Source organism: Drosophila eugracilis, unplaced genomic scaffold (genome assembly GCF_018153835.1).
Source record: "Drosophila eugracilis isolate 14026-0451.02 unplaced genomic scaffold, ASM1815383v1 contig_1, whole genome shotgun sequence".
NCBI lineage: Eukaryota > Metazoa > Arthropoda > Insecta > Diptera > Drosophilidae > Drosophila > Drosophila eugracilis.
In genome coordinates, this window is record NW_024571763.1 from 108,305 (window position 1) to 124,100 (window position 15,796).

A 15,796-nucleotide genomic window follows, 5' to 3' on the forward strand; every position below is an offset into this window, starting at 1 on the left:
ATGAACAAACCGTCTGTCGGGGTGCGCGTTATTTTGCAACGTTCATTGACGATCACTCGCGTTATACAGCTGTTTATTTTTAAAATCTCGTGATGAAATACTAAGCGCATTCAAAGACTATGTTGTGTTTGCAGAAAAACAACGCGGAAAGAAAGTAAAAGCAATTCGAAGCGATAACGGGCGCGAGTACGTGAGCCACGCATTTGGACAATTTCTTACTGAAAACGGTATAGTAAGACAGCTGACAGTACCCTATACTCCACAGCAAAATGGAGTTGCCGAAAGAGCAAATCACTCTGGTAGAAATGGCCAGGAGTATGTTGATTCATTCAAGCGCAGATGAGAGCCTGTGGGCTGAGGCAGTACAGACTGCAGCATATCTGCGCAATAGGTCAGAAACAAAAGCGTTGTGCAACATGACACCATATGAGGCGTGGGTTGGCAAGAAACCGTATGTGTCGCACCTCAAGGTTTTTGGCTCAAAGGCAATCGTATTGAATAAAGCCCATAAAAAAGTTTAGCCAAAAGGTAATGAATACGTTATGATTGGCTATTCAGCAACGGCAAAAGCATATCGTTTGTTTTGTCCTAAATCAAGGAAAGTTATTGAAAGCAGAGATGTTATTTTCATGGAAAATAATGTAGGTGGATCTCAAGCGATAAAATGGAAATGGCATTGTTTGATGATTTTGTAGCAGATAATCAGCAGGCACAAGACAACAATGATGAGCAGCTTCAGGCAGAGGATGATTTGGACGTCGGAGAGGATGACTTGGACACAGGAGATGATCAGAACAGTGATGAATACGAGAGTGCTATCAGCGATGAGGCAGAGCAGCCTGCTGTATCTGAAACCCGTGGACCAGGGCGTCCAAGACTCGTTAAAACTGGCAAGCCGGGGCGACCACGTAAGCAATACAACTGTCTGAATATGCTGAAGGCAGAGGATATACACATTCCAGCAAATTTGGGTGAGGTTAATCAGTCAGGAATGAAGCAGGAATGGTCAGCATCGATTCAGAAGGAGATGGATGCGCTAGAGGCCAATAACACGTGGGATCTAGTGGATCTGCCACAAGATAAAAGGGCTATAGGCTGCAAGTGGGTATTTGGCGTAAAGGTTGACAAGGAAGGCTATGTAGAGCGCTTTAAGTCAAGACTAGTTGCCAAAGGATGTGCTCAGCGCTATGGTGTTGACTTCTGGGAAACATTCTCACCTGTGGTCAGATACCCGTCCGTTAGAATGATCATGGCATTGGCGGTTGAGAAGAAGCTGCATTTGCATCAGATGGACGTATCTACTGCTTACTTGAACAGCGAGCTATCGGAGGACGTGTACATGCGGCAACCAGATGGGTTCGTAAGCGAAGAGTTTCCCGAGAAGGTCCTAAAGCTAAAGAAGTCTCTGTACGGGCTTAAACAAAGCGGCAGAGAATGGAATACTAAGCTCGACGCAGTATTGAAAAAACTTGGTTTTACACCGTGTGTCAGCGAGCCGTGCGTATATGTACGCAATGGACAAGGTAGTATAAATATAATAGCAGTTTATGTTGACGATCTTTTACTTGCCAGCTCAAATAAAGATGAACTTTTGGGCATCAAAGCATCAATCGCTAATAAGTTTGATGTTGTGGATGGCGGCCAGCTCAATCACTTTTTGGGCATCGAAGTTGAGCGCGATGGCGAAACTGGCAGCATAGCTATCGGCCATAAGCAGTATGTCGAGCAGATGCTTCATGCCTGGGGCATGTCAACATGCAAACCTGTAGCTACACCACTGGAGGCGGGTCATCAAGTCAAATGTGATGACGCCAAATGCAAGGCCATTGACGAGAAAGGCTATCAATCGTTAATAGGCACCCTGATGTATTTGGCTATAACAACTAGGCCAGACATACTACACTCGGTAGTGAAACTGGCGCAGCGCAACGCCAATCCTCACAAGGAGCATGAAGTTTCGGCAAAGCGCGTGCTGAGATATCTTAAAGGCACGGCTAACATGAAGCTTCACTATCAGGCTACTGGAAAGGAGATACATGGATACGTGGACGCTGACTGGGCTAACGATACTACAGATCGCAAATCGTATAGCGGGTACGTCTTCATTGCTGCTGGCGGGGCAATTTCGTGGGAATCAAAAAGCAAAGTTCGGTGGCACTTAGCAGCACCGAAGCCGAGTACATTGCCTTATCCACGGCAGCTAGAGAGGCGATATATCTGAAGAAACTATTGTATGAAATGGGTTTCTTAGAAACCAAGTCCGTTTTGTTGTATTGCGATAATCAAAGCGCACAATGTTTAGCTAAGAATCCGATTTTGCATAAACGTAGTAAACATATTGATATTAAGTTTCATCATGTACGAGAGTTATATACTAAAAATGAAATAGATGTTAAGTATATAAGTACTAATGATATGGTCTCAGATGTGTTAACTAAAAACTTGCAAAAGAACAAACATGTAAAATGTATTAATGAAATGAATTGTTATTAATATGTATAAAGTATATGATTGTTGAGAAGGAGTGTTGAAATATGATTTGTCGGGCAACAATCGATATACAAACTTTGGTCACTCTTAAGCTACCCTTTTATTGCTTTATGCGATATTTTCTTATGTATTCTTTCTTCTTGTATCTGCTTTTGAAGACGTCACCACATATTGTCGCGCAGCCTTATTAAACATATAAACTTATAAGTTACTCATGTTAAACATACAGCTTCTTATCCGAGTTCCACAATAAATAAAATATCATATAACCAACAAATATTAAATATTTAAATATTTAATGATCAGCAGTTGGAAAATTTATGTGACATACCTCACAAATAATGCCAGCGAATTACAGTACCCAAATGGTGCTCTCTTAAATTCGAAAAGTCCTGCTTTGTCGCAAACAATGTTATCGACGTGGAAAAAGCCATTCCTAAGGTCGAAGACTGAAAAATACTTCGCACCTTGCATCTTGTCAAGCACTTCGTTCATGAGTGGCACTGAAAATCGCAATTTCAGAACCATTGTGTTTAAAACACTGTCATGCAAAGCCTATATTTTTTATCATGGAGTAACTGATAGTGACGTCACTGCCCATGTGAGGCCTTATAACCTACATTTCTTCATAAATATCGAAATAATGCTCCGATTTAAATCGATGGTAAATTCTGTAGCACAACTTTCTATGTCCAATAGTTCCCGAAATTTTTTCATTTTTGGTTCTCCGGGTTTTGTGGGCGTTAGGGTTGGCGTGGCTGGATGAAAAAAAACACAATTCGCATTGTGGGCCTCATAAAAACCCACACGTCCGAACTTTCTATCACTTATAGTTACTGAGATATCATCTTTTCTTAAAACAGCGAAAACCGTCTTTTAAGATTTCCGTTATTTGTGGACGTTGGAGTGGGCGTGGAAGGATGCTGAAATAAACTTGCGCTAGACCTCAAGAACCTTCATGCATAATCTCAACTTTCTCTTGTACCTTTTGAGATCTCACCGTTCATACGGACGGATGGACAGACAGACGGACGGACGGACATACGGACATGGCTTAATCAACTTCGCTATTGATACTGATTAAGAATATATACTTTATAGGGTCAGAAACGCTTCCTTGTACCTGTTACATATTTTTCAACGAATCTAGTATACCCTTTTACTCTACAAGTAACGGGTATAATAACACAATTCCTTCAGGAAAATATTATCAACGTTATTTTGCTATCAGAAACACATCTAACAACTAAATACAACCTTGATATAAGATGCTATACGCTATACAGAACAGACCTCAAAGTACAAGATGGAACCGACCACATAATTTTCACTTAAATTTGCAGCAAACTATTCAAAAGCCTCATCGATAACCCTACAGTTACATATAAAGATTGCAGCCGTTTACTGTCCGCCTCGCTTTACAATATCTGAGGCACAATTCGTATACTTCTTCCACTCTCTCAGGGGCCGATTTTAAACAGCTGGGTACTACAACGCGAATTATGCGCACTGTGTGACTCTCGACTCGTGACCCCCAAAGGAAAACAGTTATGCAATATAATAATAAATGTGATAAACGAACTAGATAGCCACACATCTTGACTTGGTCCCACAGCTTAACTTCAAGAAAGTCATCGACTCTCCGAGGTCCTAAAACAAGATGCTGAGAATACACAGCGCGAGTACAAAGAAAAGATATCAGAGCGAAATTATCACCCCAATTTAAAGGATATTGGGCGCAGAAGACCGGACAACAACATTCTGGACAGGGTGCAGGCAAAATAACTTCAACTATGATAATAAAACTGCCCAAGTGTGCTATAGAAGTTATTTGCAATTTCTTTAGCGGGATTACCAATCTTGGATACTTCCTAGAACAATGGAAAAGATCGACCATTGTAATGATCCCGAAAACTGGAAAAGATAAAACCTATCCATCATCGTACAGATCAATAAATTTATCATGAGGTCTTTCAAAGCTCTTTAAGACAAACCTTCTATGTCGCTTAACACTTTACCTCAGTGCCCAAAACATTATCCCGCCACATCAATTTGGCTTTAGCGAACGTCTTTTTCTCAGCTGACTTCCCCACAAACGAGTCCCTAACTACATCAACGTTTGCTGACGACACTGCCAGCTTGAGTCGCTTAAAATGCAGACTCACTTGAGCAACTAGCTAATCACCTAGTCTTAGCCGAGTGGTGGCTATCTGACCGGCGTGTTAAAATCAACGAACAAAAAAGCAAACACATAACGTCCACGTTCTCCCCTACGCCTAGACTACAAGGATTGCCAAAAAGGATGGTGGTTGGCGTTCTTGCCTGGATTATGAAAAGCTGAATGCTACAACGGCTCCAAACTGTTAGCCAATTGCGCACATCCACGATTTTTTGGAACAGCTACAAGAAAAATTTGGTGAAAGCAGTCTTTCGTGATTTCGATTTAGTTTATTGCTACATATACGAATATTCATTATTTCTTTTTAGACACTACCCAAGGAACACATTCGTGCCATCTTGAGATCCTTCGTAGCCATGGACTCGCCATCAATCTCAGCAAGTGTCAACTGGGCCAGGTAGAGGTGCAATTTTTCTGATACATTAACAACGAGCATGGGATTAAGCCGCCGAGTCATCGAGTAGAAGCAATTTAAATCAAGAGGAATCGATATAATCGAGTGCCGCGAAATCGATAGCAAATCGATAGATATGGACAAAAATATGTTATACAAGGTAATATTATAGCCGCAACAGTTTTCCGCGGCTTGTATGCGTTAGAGTGGGCGTGGCCTGATGAAAAATGTTGGCAGGTTGCAGTGGCATCTCTTAAATATGTAATCTTAAGTACAACTTTCTAGCTCTTATAGTTCCCGTAATTTTTGCATTTTTGTTTTTCGGACTATGTGAGCGTTAGAGTGGGCGTGGCTTGATCGGAAAAAACAATTCGCATTGTGAGCATAATTAAAATATACACGTTTAATTTGACTTTTCTTTCACTTATAGTTACCGAAATATCAGCTTTTCTAGAAAATGCGAAAACTGTCTTTTGAGCTTGGTGGGCGTAAGAGTCTCAAGAATCGCTGAATATGCCTGCCCCGATCGTCGCATATTCAGCTTCAACGAACACAGTTCGTCCGTACATACCCACTGATTTTCGCAAAAAACAAAATTCTCTCTTGAGGCTCTCCTGTGAGGCTCTCGTTTTCAAGCGGAAGATATACTCTGAAACAAATTAAGGCAAACTTTGTATGGCCCGAAAAGCAGAAAAACATATTAGAATGGAACAGAACCTGTCTTCTATCTACGCATCGCTCTGATATTGGTCCTGATAATGAATTTTATGCCTTTCAACGAATTTACTAAGGGATCTGAAATGCTTCTTGAACACAGTGTTTATTTTAAGATCAGGGCAAGGTATCTTACTATGAAGCTTCTATTAATTTTTAATTTAAAACTTACAAATGAACAAAATGAAAATATATTTTGTTTATCTTTGATTTGATGAATTCTTTTGTTTCGGAGCAGTTTACTTTTTCGAATTTTGGTATGTTGGTATGTTGAAAGGCTTAATTAAGAAATGATTTCCTTTCAATTTCACAATTCATCAAATCTTTTGAGTACGCTTGACTCAGTAGAGTTCTGCTTAGATGGCAATCGTCCGAATATCTTGTCCTTATTCAACTAACGAGCTAACAAAATAACCTGATCTTAAAATTTAACTTTCAAAGGCCTTTATTTTCGTTGAATTGTTCATTACTTACCTGCTCAACCCAAAGATTTGTAGTCATAATCTGATTTTTTAGATTCTACAAAGAAAAATATAACAACCAATTATGTAGCATTAATAATAATTTATAATTTTTTTTAATAATTTGCTTATAGTAAATAAGTTAACATTACAAAGGGCACGGAAACTTGGCCAAAATAACTGTGTGTTTTACTATATGTATGTAAATTAAAAATATATGTTGATTTCTTATACTTTGATCTTTATTTGTTGCTAGCTGTTGTTTGAGCAGTTAGAACTATGTTTAGAAACTGACATGAAATGCAAAAGTGTTTATGTAGCTGGATACAGTATTGACTGTATGTGATATCGGGGCAGTAGTAGAAGGCGGACAGCATGATGGGCTTCTTCGACAGCTCCGTGGTGCCAAAAACACGCACGCGGTGTTGACCCCATATTGATGACCGTAATTGGGATAACTCCTCCCAGTATTAAGTTAAGGCTGTCCTCAATGTTTCTCAGTATTTTTCCGGTTCTTCATGTCATTTCGGCGACAGATCAGGAATAAGAGGGCAAAGCACAACTTAAAGCTGAAGACAGCGCCATAGGTAAGATTGCCATTCGCTGCATATGGCATTGGTCTTATTCATGAGGAGTAGTCAGAAATTTAGATTTTAGCCATATCTGGCACGGCCGGTGATTTTCTCGGAACCCCATGGCGATTCTATTACCATTAAAGTTCTGATCACTACTGCCGCATGATATGTTTGCAGCCGCGTCCTTTACGATTTGCATGCCTTTTCCAACGTAATCACAGGCAGAAAGATCAGTCTAAATAAAAGACGACTACATTTGTTGAGTTATAATTTCAAACTGATTTTATTTAGTATATGTTTCTGACATGAGCTTCTTAAAATTAATTATCTCTAGGCCGACACGCTGCTGTGACCCTTTGGTGGCTACTTTATGTTGCTACTTTAATAACACTTATCTTTTAATAGGTGGTGCAACAAGTTTCTTATTTGGGCGAGTCAAGTGGACATATTTATGGTCTACAGAATTCAATTGATAATTATAGATTTACAGGTGAGGTGACAATATTATCTTATATGAATTCATGTTCAAGTGTGAACATTCAGGAAGGAAGAATTATAGCTTGCACGAGTTATAGTATCGAGTCCTGCGGATGTGGTCCAAGGGAGATTCCAGTTAGTTCTTAGCTAGTTCCAGTTTTCCTCTGGGCTTGATACCAAACGTTTAGTTTCGATGAGAGTTAGTTTGTGTGAAATCAAAAACAACGTCTTACAGTTTCGAAGTAAATTTCTAGACTGAGTTCATATATTGTTCAGCGGGGCAAAGACTTGAGTGGGTCGTTGCCGGGTCTAAACAATGTTTCGGATTGCAACATACTTGCATCCAAATGTTAGGGTCCAAGTGGTTGCCCAGGGAGCGTGCTCTTTCTTCTTTTTCGTGTTGGTCCATAGGATTGATGTCAAGACTCCAACTATTAATAATAGATATACAGCTCCGAAATTGGTGGTCGTAAACTTTTTCCAATATATAATTGAATTGGAAGCATTGATGGATCATAAATTTAGATTATATAAATTAATATCTTCAATGTGACCTGTGAAGTTAATGTTTTGGATAATAGGAATTGCAGCTTCTATCTTCTCTTCAAATTGTAATAGTTCTTTATCATAAGGGATTCCGTTGATATAAACTTAATTTTATTAAAGTGATTAGAGCTTAAAAGTGATTAGAGCAGAAACCTTTATGGAAATCTTAGTCGTACAATTGGATTCAATGGTAGAGTTAATTGTATTTAAAATTGGGATGTGTGCTGGTTCTATTTCTGTAAATACTTGTTGGATTCATACATCTTTGACTTTACAATTTGCAGTAGTCAGCGTCAATATATTATCGAGGCAATCAGTTTCAACATTATTCGTGGTTGATATAGAGTTTTCGCAAATAAAATATTTATAAGCCTTATTACATTTGTTCATAAAATAATATATGTCTTTCGCATTATAGTATGCCATATAGTTAGGTAAGATTAAGAAATTTAAACCATTTATAGATAGCGGAATAATATGCGGAAATTGGTAAATATTTTGTTTAAATTTGGGTATCTTAGTTCTAAAATTAATTTTAAATCCGTTTATAAAACTATCTAGTTTTAACATTTCGAGGATGTGTTCATCAGACATGTTACGTAATTGGGGGTCATCCAACTCTTGTCTGATTACAGTAAATTTTACTTTTGATACAATGGAATTTGGTACAATATTTAGTTTGGCAAATAACAGGCTTCCCTCTATATTACTTAAGTAGTTAGACATTATATATTCATATTAATTCGGGATATATATTGTAATGTGTGTAGGATATGGTGTTTAGAGTTAACAGTTTTGGAAATAGTATTTTTATAATTGTTCAAAAAATTAATAATTATTTGTTGTTCTTTATTAATATGATCCGTAATATTGTCAAATCTTGCTTTAATGTCGCTGTAAATTATCTCTTTAATTATCTTTCCATTATCTCAGAGGAACAATTTGGTCTAATACGCAAGGGCATTTCCACCGTTGGTGTCGTGAAGGTTAGCCGGGAAATATCATTTATTGCCGGGAGTTCAGTACGTATGTTCATGCCAAGTAGTCGTCAAAGAACTGGTTAAGCTTAAATAGTAGAAAAAGGAATTTTTTTTTGATCGTTAATCTTTTCTCTGTCTGTTATGTATATAGGAATTTACCAGGAATTTAAATTATTTTTGTCTTGAAATGAGAGTTCTATAAATGGTAGTTGGGCGTCCAATCGAAAATTTGGTCAAGAATCTTGTTTATGTTTCTGACTGAAACATTTTCTTCGTCAATGTTATGTGTCGCCTCAGTTTCGTCTGCCTTTGTTTCTATATTAAACATTCTTTGTCTGTTAGTCTGGAATCTGTTATTATTCGGACTTATTTTAGCTGCGGCATTCGATGTACTAGCTGTGTCATCGCTTGCCGTGATAGCCGGGAATCTTTGATTACGGTAATTACTATCGTAATTCGACCGGTTATAAGTAGTCTCGTTACTTCGATTGTAACGATTATAGTCCCTGTTCTGGTGCTGGTTATTGTCCCTATTTTGGTATTGGTATTGGTTTGACAGGAAGCGATCGCTCTGCCTACTCGACTGTTTGTTTTGCAACCCATTTTTTGCTTTTTCCGCATAGTATAAACTCCTCTCTTTTACTGCCATGTCATAAGCTTCCTCTAATCCTGTAGGCCTAGAAGCTCGAACTATGCAGCTCAAATTTTCTCTAAGTCCACCAAGGAAAGTTGTCAAGCAAGTTTGCGATACAACTCTCTGCCTAACTCTAATTGCAAGGGGTCCGTGATTCTCTTTACAAAGGTAACTGTTTTTGTTTTAAATTATACAGAGTCATCATCAGAGTTTCTTTGTCTCTCCTGTCCCTACAGTGTCTAATTAGCGCGTATCTAATGTCATCCCAAATGGTTTAATCCCGTCGCGATGACTGCCTCCTTAGCTTTCCCTTCTATTTTCTGCCTAATAGCCCTAAGCAACGTCTGACCGTACGGAGTCTGATCCGTACCCCTGATCATCAGAATTATTTCCACTACGTTGTTGACAAATTCGATAAGTGTAAATGGGTCCCCTGAGTATGGAGGCAAAAAGTGAATTACGTCTGGGATCCTCATTGAATTAAATAAATCGACAGGGTTGACCACCGCCCTGTTGAGGTGGGAAGGCGAAGAATTGATACTATTGTCCATGGTCACGGGTGAGGGTGTGATAATCGGTCTTAGGGATAGAGAACTTTCCTGGGGTATTGGTTCGATAGGGTTCTGTCTCTTGCTACCGCCTTTAGTAGTAATTCTGTTAGCTGGCAGTAGGCTTTTAACTTTTGAAATATTTGTAAGATACTTAAGTAGTTAATGTGTTGATGCGTCTGTGGTGTGTATTGTCTCTCAGGTGTTGTACTCTTGTGGCAATTTACCTGCGAGAATATAAAAATTAGTATTTCTCATTCTCATTTTTTTGTATAAATTTAGTATGTATTTAAGTAGTGTTGCTATATCACTTACTTACCTTTATATATATTTACATATATAATATATATATAATTGACACTTAAGTGTCAATTGAAACCAACTTCAATGAAAATCACTTGAATCCAGCTTACAACATTTGCCATAAATTTTGTAACTGATGTTCTTACAAAACACGTAATGGGATTGTAGAACTATTTCAATGGATACCCATTTTCTTCATAATTTTATTTTCACATACTTCGTCTCTTTATCGATTAGAGTTACTGCGGCATAAAACCAGCTTACAACATTTGCCATTTTGTATCTGATGTTCTTAAAAAACACGCGATGGGATTGTAGAACTATTTCAATGGGTACTAATTTTCTCAATAATTGATTTTTTCACATACTTCTTCTCATTATCATTTAGAGTTACTCCGACATGAAACTAGCTTACAATATTTTCCATAAATCTTGTAACTGACGTTCTTACAAAACTCGCGATGGGATTGTGGAACTATTTCACTGAGTGCTCGTTTTTTTTTTTATTTTTATTATTAATTTTTTTGTTTTAAAATTCTTTTTATATTTTTTTTTGACAAAAAAAACTGCCCTTATATTCTTCTTGTTTTATTTTCTTTGACTGTTTTTATGCTTGCTTCCCATTTTGTGTTTGTCACGGCTGTATATTTTATTTAATTTCAAAACAAAGCTTGGCATCTGTGTTATGTATATCTCACAAGACTTCACCTTAGTTTTGTGTGTGTACTTTTCTTACAACATAGTTATGAAGATAGGATCCATCCTGGTTCGTTGTGCGGCTGCGCCAGTTATAGTATCGAGTCCTGCAGATTAGTCATTAGTTAGATCCAGTTGTCCTCAGGGTTTGATACCAAAGGTTTAGTTTCGTTGGGAGTTAGTTTGTGTGAAATCAAAAACAACGTCTTAAAGTTTCGAAGTAAATTTCTAGACTGAATTCATATATTGTTCAGTGGTGGCCGAGGAGCCGCCGCTGCCAAAAGTGTGCATAAAAATCTTATATACTATACATAAGGGCTTATAGACTAATACAAGATAAAATAAAGAAATGTTTATGCAGCAATCCGTTCGAAGTGTTCGCTTGTGTCATATTTCCTGTGGCGAGGGGTCGGGGCATCCTGTTGCGATGTCATCAAGATGTTAGCGGGGCAACGACTCGAGTGGGTCGTTGCCGGGTCTAAACAATGTTTCGGACATACTTGCAACATACTTGCATCCAAATGTGGGGGTCCAAGTGGTTGCCCAGTCAGCGTACTCTTTCTAGGGTAGCTGTGGGAGGTTTGGCTGGGGGTACGTTGCCTACCGACTGGTCGGTAACTCCCGCGTTTAAATATTTTTATTCGTCTTAAAATATATACAATTAATATTAACATGATTATTAACATGATTATTCAGAGTCGCATGGCCTGATAAATGACGTAAATTAAGGGCCTTTAATTCATAATGATTTTATCTTAGTTTTTTTAGCTAATTATACCCGTTACTCATAGAGTAAATTGAAAATTATGTAACAGATAGAAGGAAGCGTTTGCGACCCTATAAGGTATATATATTCTTGATCAGGATCAATAGCGAAGTCGATTAAGCCATGTCCGTCCGTCCGTCCGTCCGTCCGTCCGTATGAACGCGGAGATCTCAGGAACTATAACAGATACAAAGCTGAGATTAACCATGAAGATTATTGAGGTCCCGGGACAGTGCAAGTTTATTACAGCATCCTGCCACGCCCACTCAAACGCCCACAAATCGCAAAAAACTAAAAGTGCTGAAATCTCAAGAACTATTGGAGCTAGAAAGTTGAAATTCAGAAATTATAATCTTTAGGTGCCAGCGCATCTTATAGTGGTACTACTATCCGGCCACACCCACCCATACGCCCACAAGGCTCAAATGACGGTTTTCGGATTTTCTAGAAAAGCTGATATCTCGGTAACTGTAAGAGATAGAACGTTCGGATTAAGCATGTAGATTTTTTTTCGATCAAGTCACGCCCACTCTAACGCCCAAAAAACCCGAAAAAACAAAAACGCAAAAATCTCAAAAACTATAAGAGCTACAAAATTTTGCTTAGGAACACGTATTTAAGAGATGCTTCTGCAAATTGTCACGAAGTTGCATCTGGCAACGCCCACTCTAACGCCCACAAACCGCGGAAAACTGTGGCGTCTATAATATTATTATGAATGCCTTCGTTTGATCTTGTATAACTTATTTTTCAAATCGGAACATTATTTCGCTATTTATAAAGAAATTAAGGTTGTAAGCCCTCACATGGGCAGTGACGTCACTATAAGCATACTCAACATACTTCCTCTGACCATAGGTGGCGCCTCGTGAATTTCCACTAGCAAAATAATATTTTAAAATTTTGTAAAACAGTAACGGGTATCTTATAGTCGCGGCACTCGACTATAGCGTTTCCTCTTGTTTTTAAATTCATTTATTTCTTCCTTATGACCAATGAAAGGTAATGACAATGGGTTTCAAACAATACTTGGAATCTTATTTATATTACTTACATAAGAAACTGATATCGGCTCGTAACTTTCCGGTTGTCTGTTCTTATAGTGCACCCCCGACACAATAGTAAGAATTACTTGATCAGGAAGATCTATTATTTCTTGCGGTAAATTATTATCCTGGCCTCTGGAACCTTGAATAGCCCTTTGTTCTGCAACGCTATCCAGTATGGATTTTTCAGTTCTCTTTTCTTATAAATGCAATAAGAGTGACTATTGAGCTCAAAAGGGGTAGCTGTCACTCGCGCCACTCCAAGTCTAGGTACCTTCACATATAACGTTATCGGCTTTCCATTTTCGACATTTATTCAAAGTTGCTTCAGTCATGAATAACAATTTTAATTTACTTCCTCCTTTGTTCGTTAAGGATGTTTAATTTTGACTCCACCACTGATGTTTGCTTTTTAACTGACTCTTCAGTATATCGTTGATTGTGGAACAGACTTTTATACCCGTTAAGCGTAGAGTAAAAGGGTATACTAGATTCGTTGGAAAGTATGTAACAGGTAAAAGGAAGTGTTTCCGACCCTATAAAGAATATATATTCTTGATCAGGATGAAAAGCGAAGACTATTGAGCCATGTCCGTCTGTCCGTATGAACGTTGAGATCTCAGGAACTATAAGAGATACAAAATTGAAATTAACCATGAAGATTCTTGGGGTCCCTACGCAGGGCAAGATTATTACAGCATCCAGCCACGCCCACAAGCCGCGAAAAAATGTGGAGAGGAGTTGGATCTTTGTTTTCTTCAGACTCAATTCCAGGAAGAGGAACATTTTAGTAATTGGTCTTAAAATTGAACCCTCTAGATCACTACTCAGACTCGGACATCTTTTCCCCTATGTACTTATTCTACTTTTGCCAAGGGCCATCTAGCGGTGTAAAATTTGTTGTCTCTATCTTAGGACTACTTGGCCTTTATTAATATTTTGACCTGCTATTTTCCATTTATTTATTTTTTGAAAAGTGTTTAAGGTTGTTCATTCTTCTATTTAGGCCAAAATTCTCTCCTATTTTTTTTTAATTATTTTCCATCTTTCTAAAGTCCCAATTTTTTTTTCGGAACTTATTTCAATAGGTTTTATAGTTGGCGTTCCTATCAGAAAGTGTCCTGGGTTTAAAACTTTTAGATCGTCAATGTCCGACTGTATATAAAGGTCTTGATTTTATTACAGCTTCAATTTGGCATAATAGAGTGACCATATCTTCATGCCGGAGGATAAAATGTCATTCAATTTCTTAGCTTTCTAATATGGAAATAAAATTAGTGTGTTACTCGTGGTTTTTGCAATTCGACATCCAATTTTTTTGGAAGCACTTACAAAACTTGTATAAATTGGATAGCTTTCTTTCCCATGCATTAAAATACAGCAATGTAACCCTTGAAAAACTTTTGGCCTCGACCTTTTGGGCGTCTTATATTGTACGGCCGAGCTCAGTCTACCCCCGTATTTTAAACCTGATTTGCCAAAGTAATTCTATGAATCAGTAAATTTACCATAATTTGTTTTGCTGTAACTTACTTGTATCTTGCACATGTAGCACACTGTTTAATAATATATTTTGGTCTATTTAACTAAAGATTTTTTAAATAAAAACAATTCGCTATTTATGAAGAAAGAAGAAGAAGGCCTCACATGGGCAGTGACGTCACTATCAGTTTCCACTAGCAAAATGAATACTTTAAAATTGTGTAATACAGTAACGGGTATCTTATAGTCACTCGACCCGATTACAGCGTTTCTTCTTGTTTCTGTGGTTCGAAACGCTTGCTTTTTTGTGACTCAAGTAATTACCCTTTCCCGTTTTTCAGTTGGGTCGTGGAGCATAGTGTGATGAGGTTTCTTGCCCTTGAACGACAAATGCTTAAAACACCTATCTTTTAAACGTTGTTTCATCTAAATTTATAACAATTAGTAAGTCTCCATCTATTTTACATAATAGACAGTTTTTAGTTACGGAGTTTTTTACCATTCTTTTAAAAGATTTCCTTTACTCCTGAGAGAACTAAAACGTTGTTCCAAGAAATCCATCAATCCATTTTTCAAATCGGAACACTATTTCGCTATTTATGAAGATATATAGGTTATAAGGCCTCACAGTAACGGGCCTCACACTCGCGGCACTCGACTATAGCGTTTCTTCTTCTTTTACATTCGTTTCAAAAAGTTAAACCGCTTCTATATTAAATTTTCGGATAATGATGTGTGCAAAAATAACAACATCAACTTTATTAAATGAACGGATTCATTTATTGAGTCAATAAACCATATAAACCATTTGTTTTGCTGAATCGTTAACCAAAATGGACAAATCTATCAACCATTTCAGCTTTTTTTTTTTTTTTTTTTTTATATCTTTGTATTTATTTATTGAATCTACTCTTAATTTTGAGAGTAACAATAAGTTGACGAATCTTAACATTAAAATTTAACTAACAGTATACTAAGACTGCATTCTGGTTGCGTGTCCCTCAGGTCGGTCGCTGGGTGGGTAGGTCATTGCGACGAAGGCGTGATTGGTTGCTCAACCTTGTTAGACCTCTCGCCAGGTGGTTAGGGTGCACCGATAGCTTGGTGAAGTACTTTACCTTTTGTTCTGCGATCACTTCTTTGACTGGTTGAATGTTTAAGTCGCGGTGTATGTTTTCGTTGCGAACGTACCACGGTGCCCCGGTGATTGTTCTCAGGATCCTCGACTGAACTCTCTGAACAATGTCAATGTTGCTATTGCTGGCGTTCCCCCATAACTGGGAGCCGTACATCCATATAGGTTTTAGTACCGAGTTGTACAGCATGATTTTATATTCAATGCTAAGAGGTGACCGGGTGTTGATAAGCCAATGAAGGCTGCTGGCTTTTTTAGCTTTAGGTGTATTTTTTTGGCTTCAATGTGCCGGCGCCATGTGAGTCTTCTGTCGAGATGTACTCCTAGGTAAGTTACTTCGTTTGCTTGTGGGAGTAGAGTGTTGTTTAAC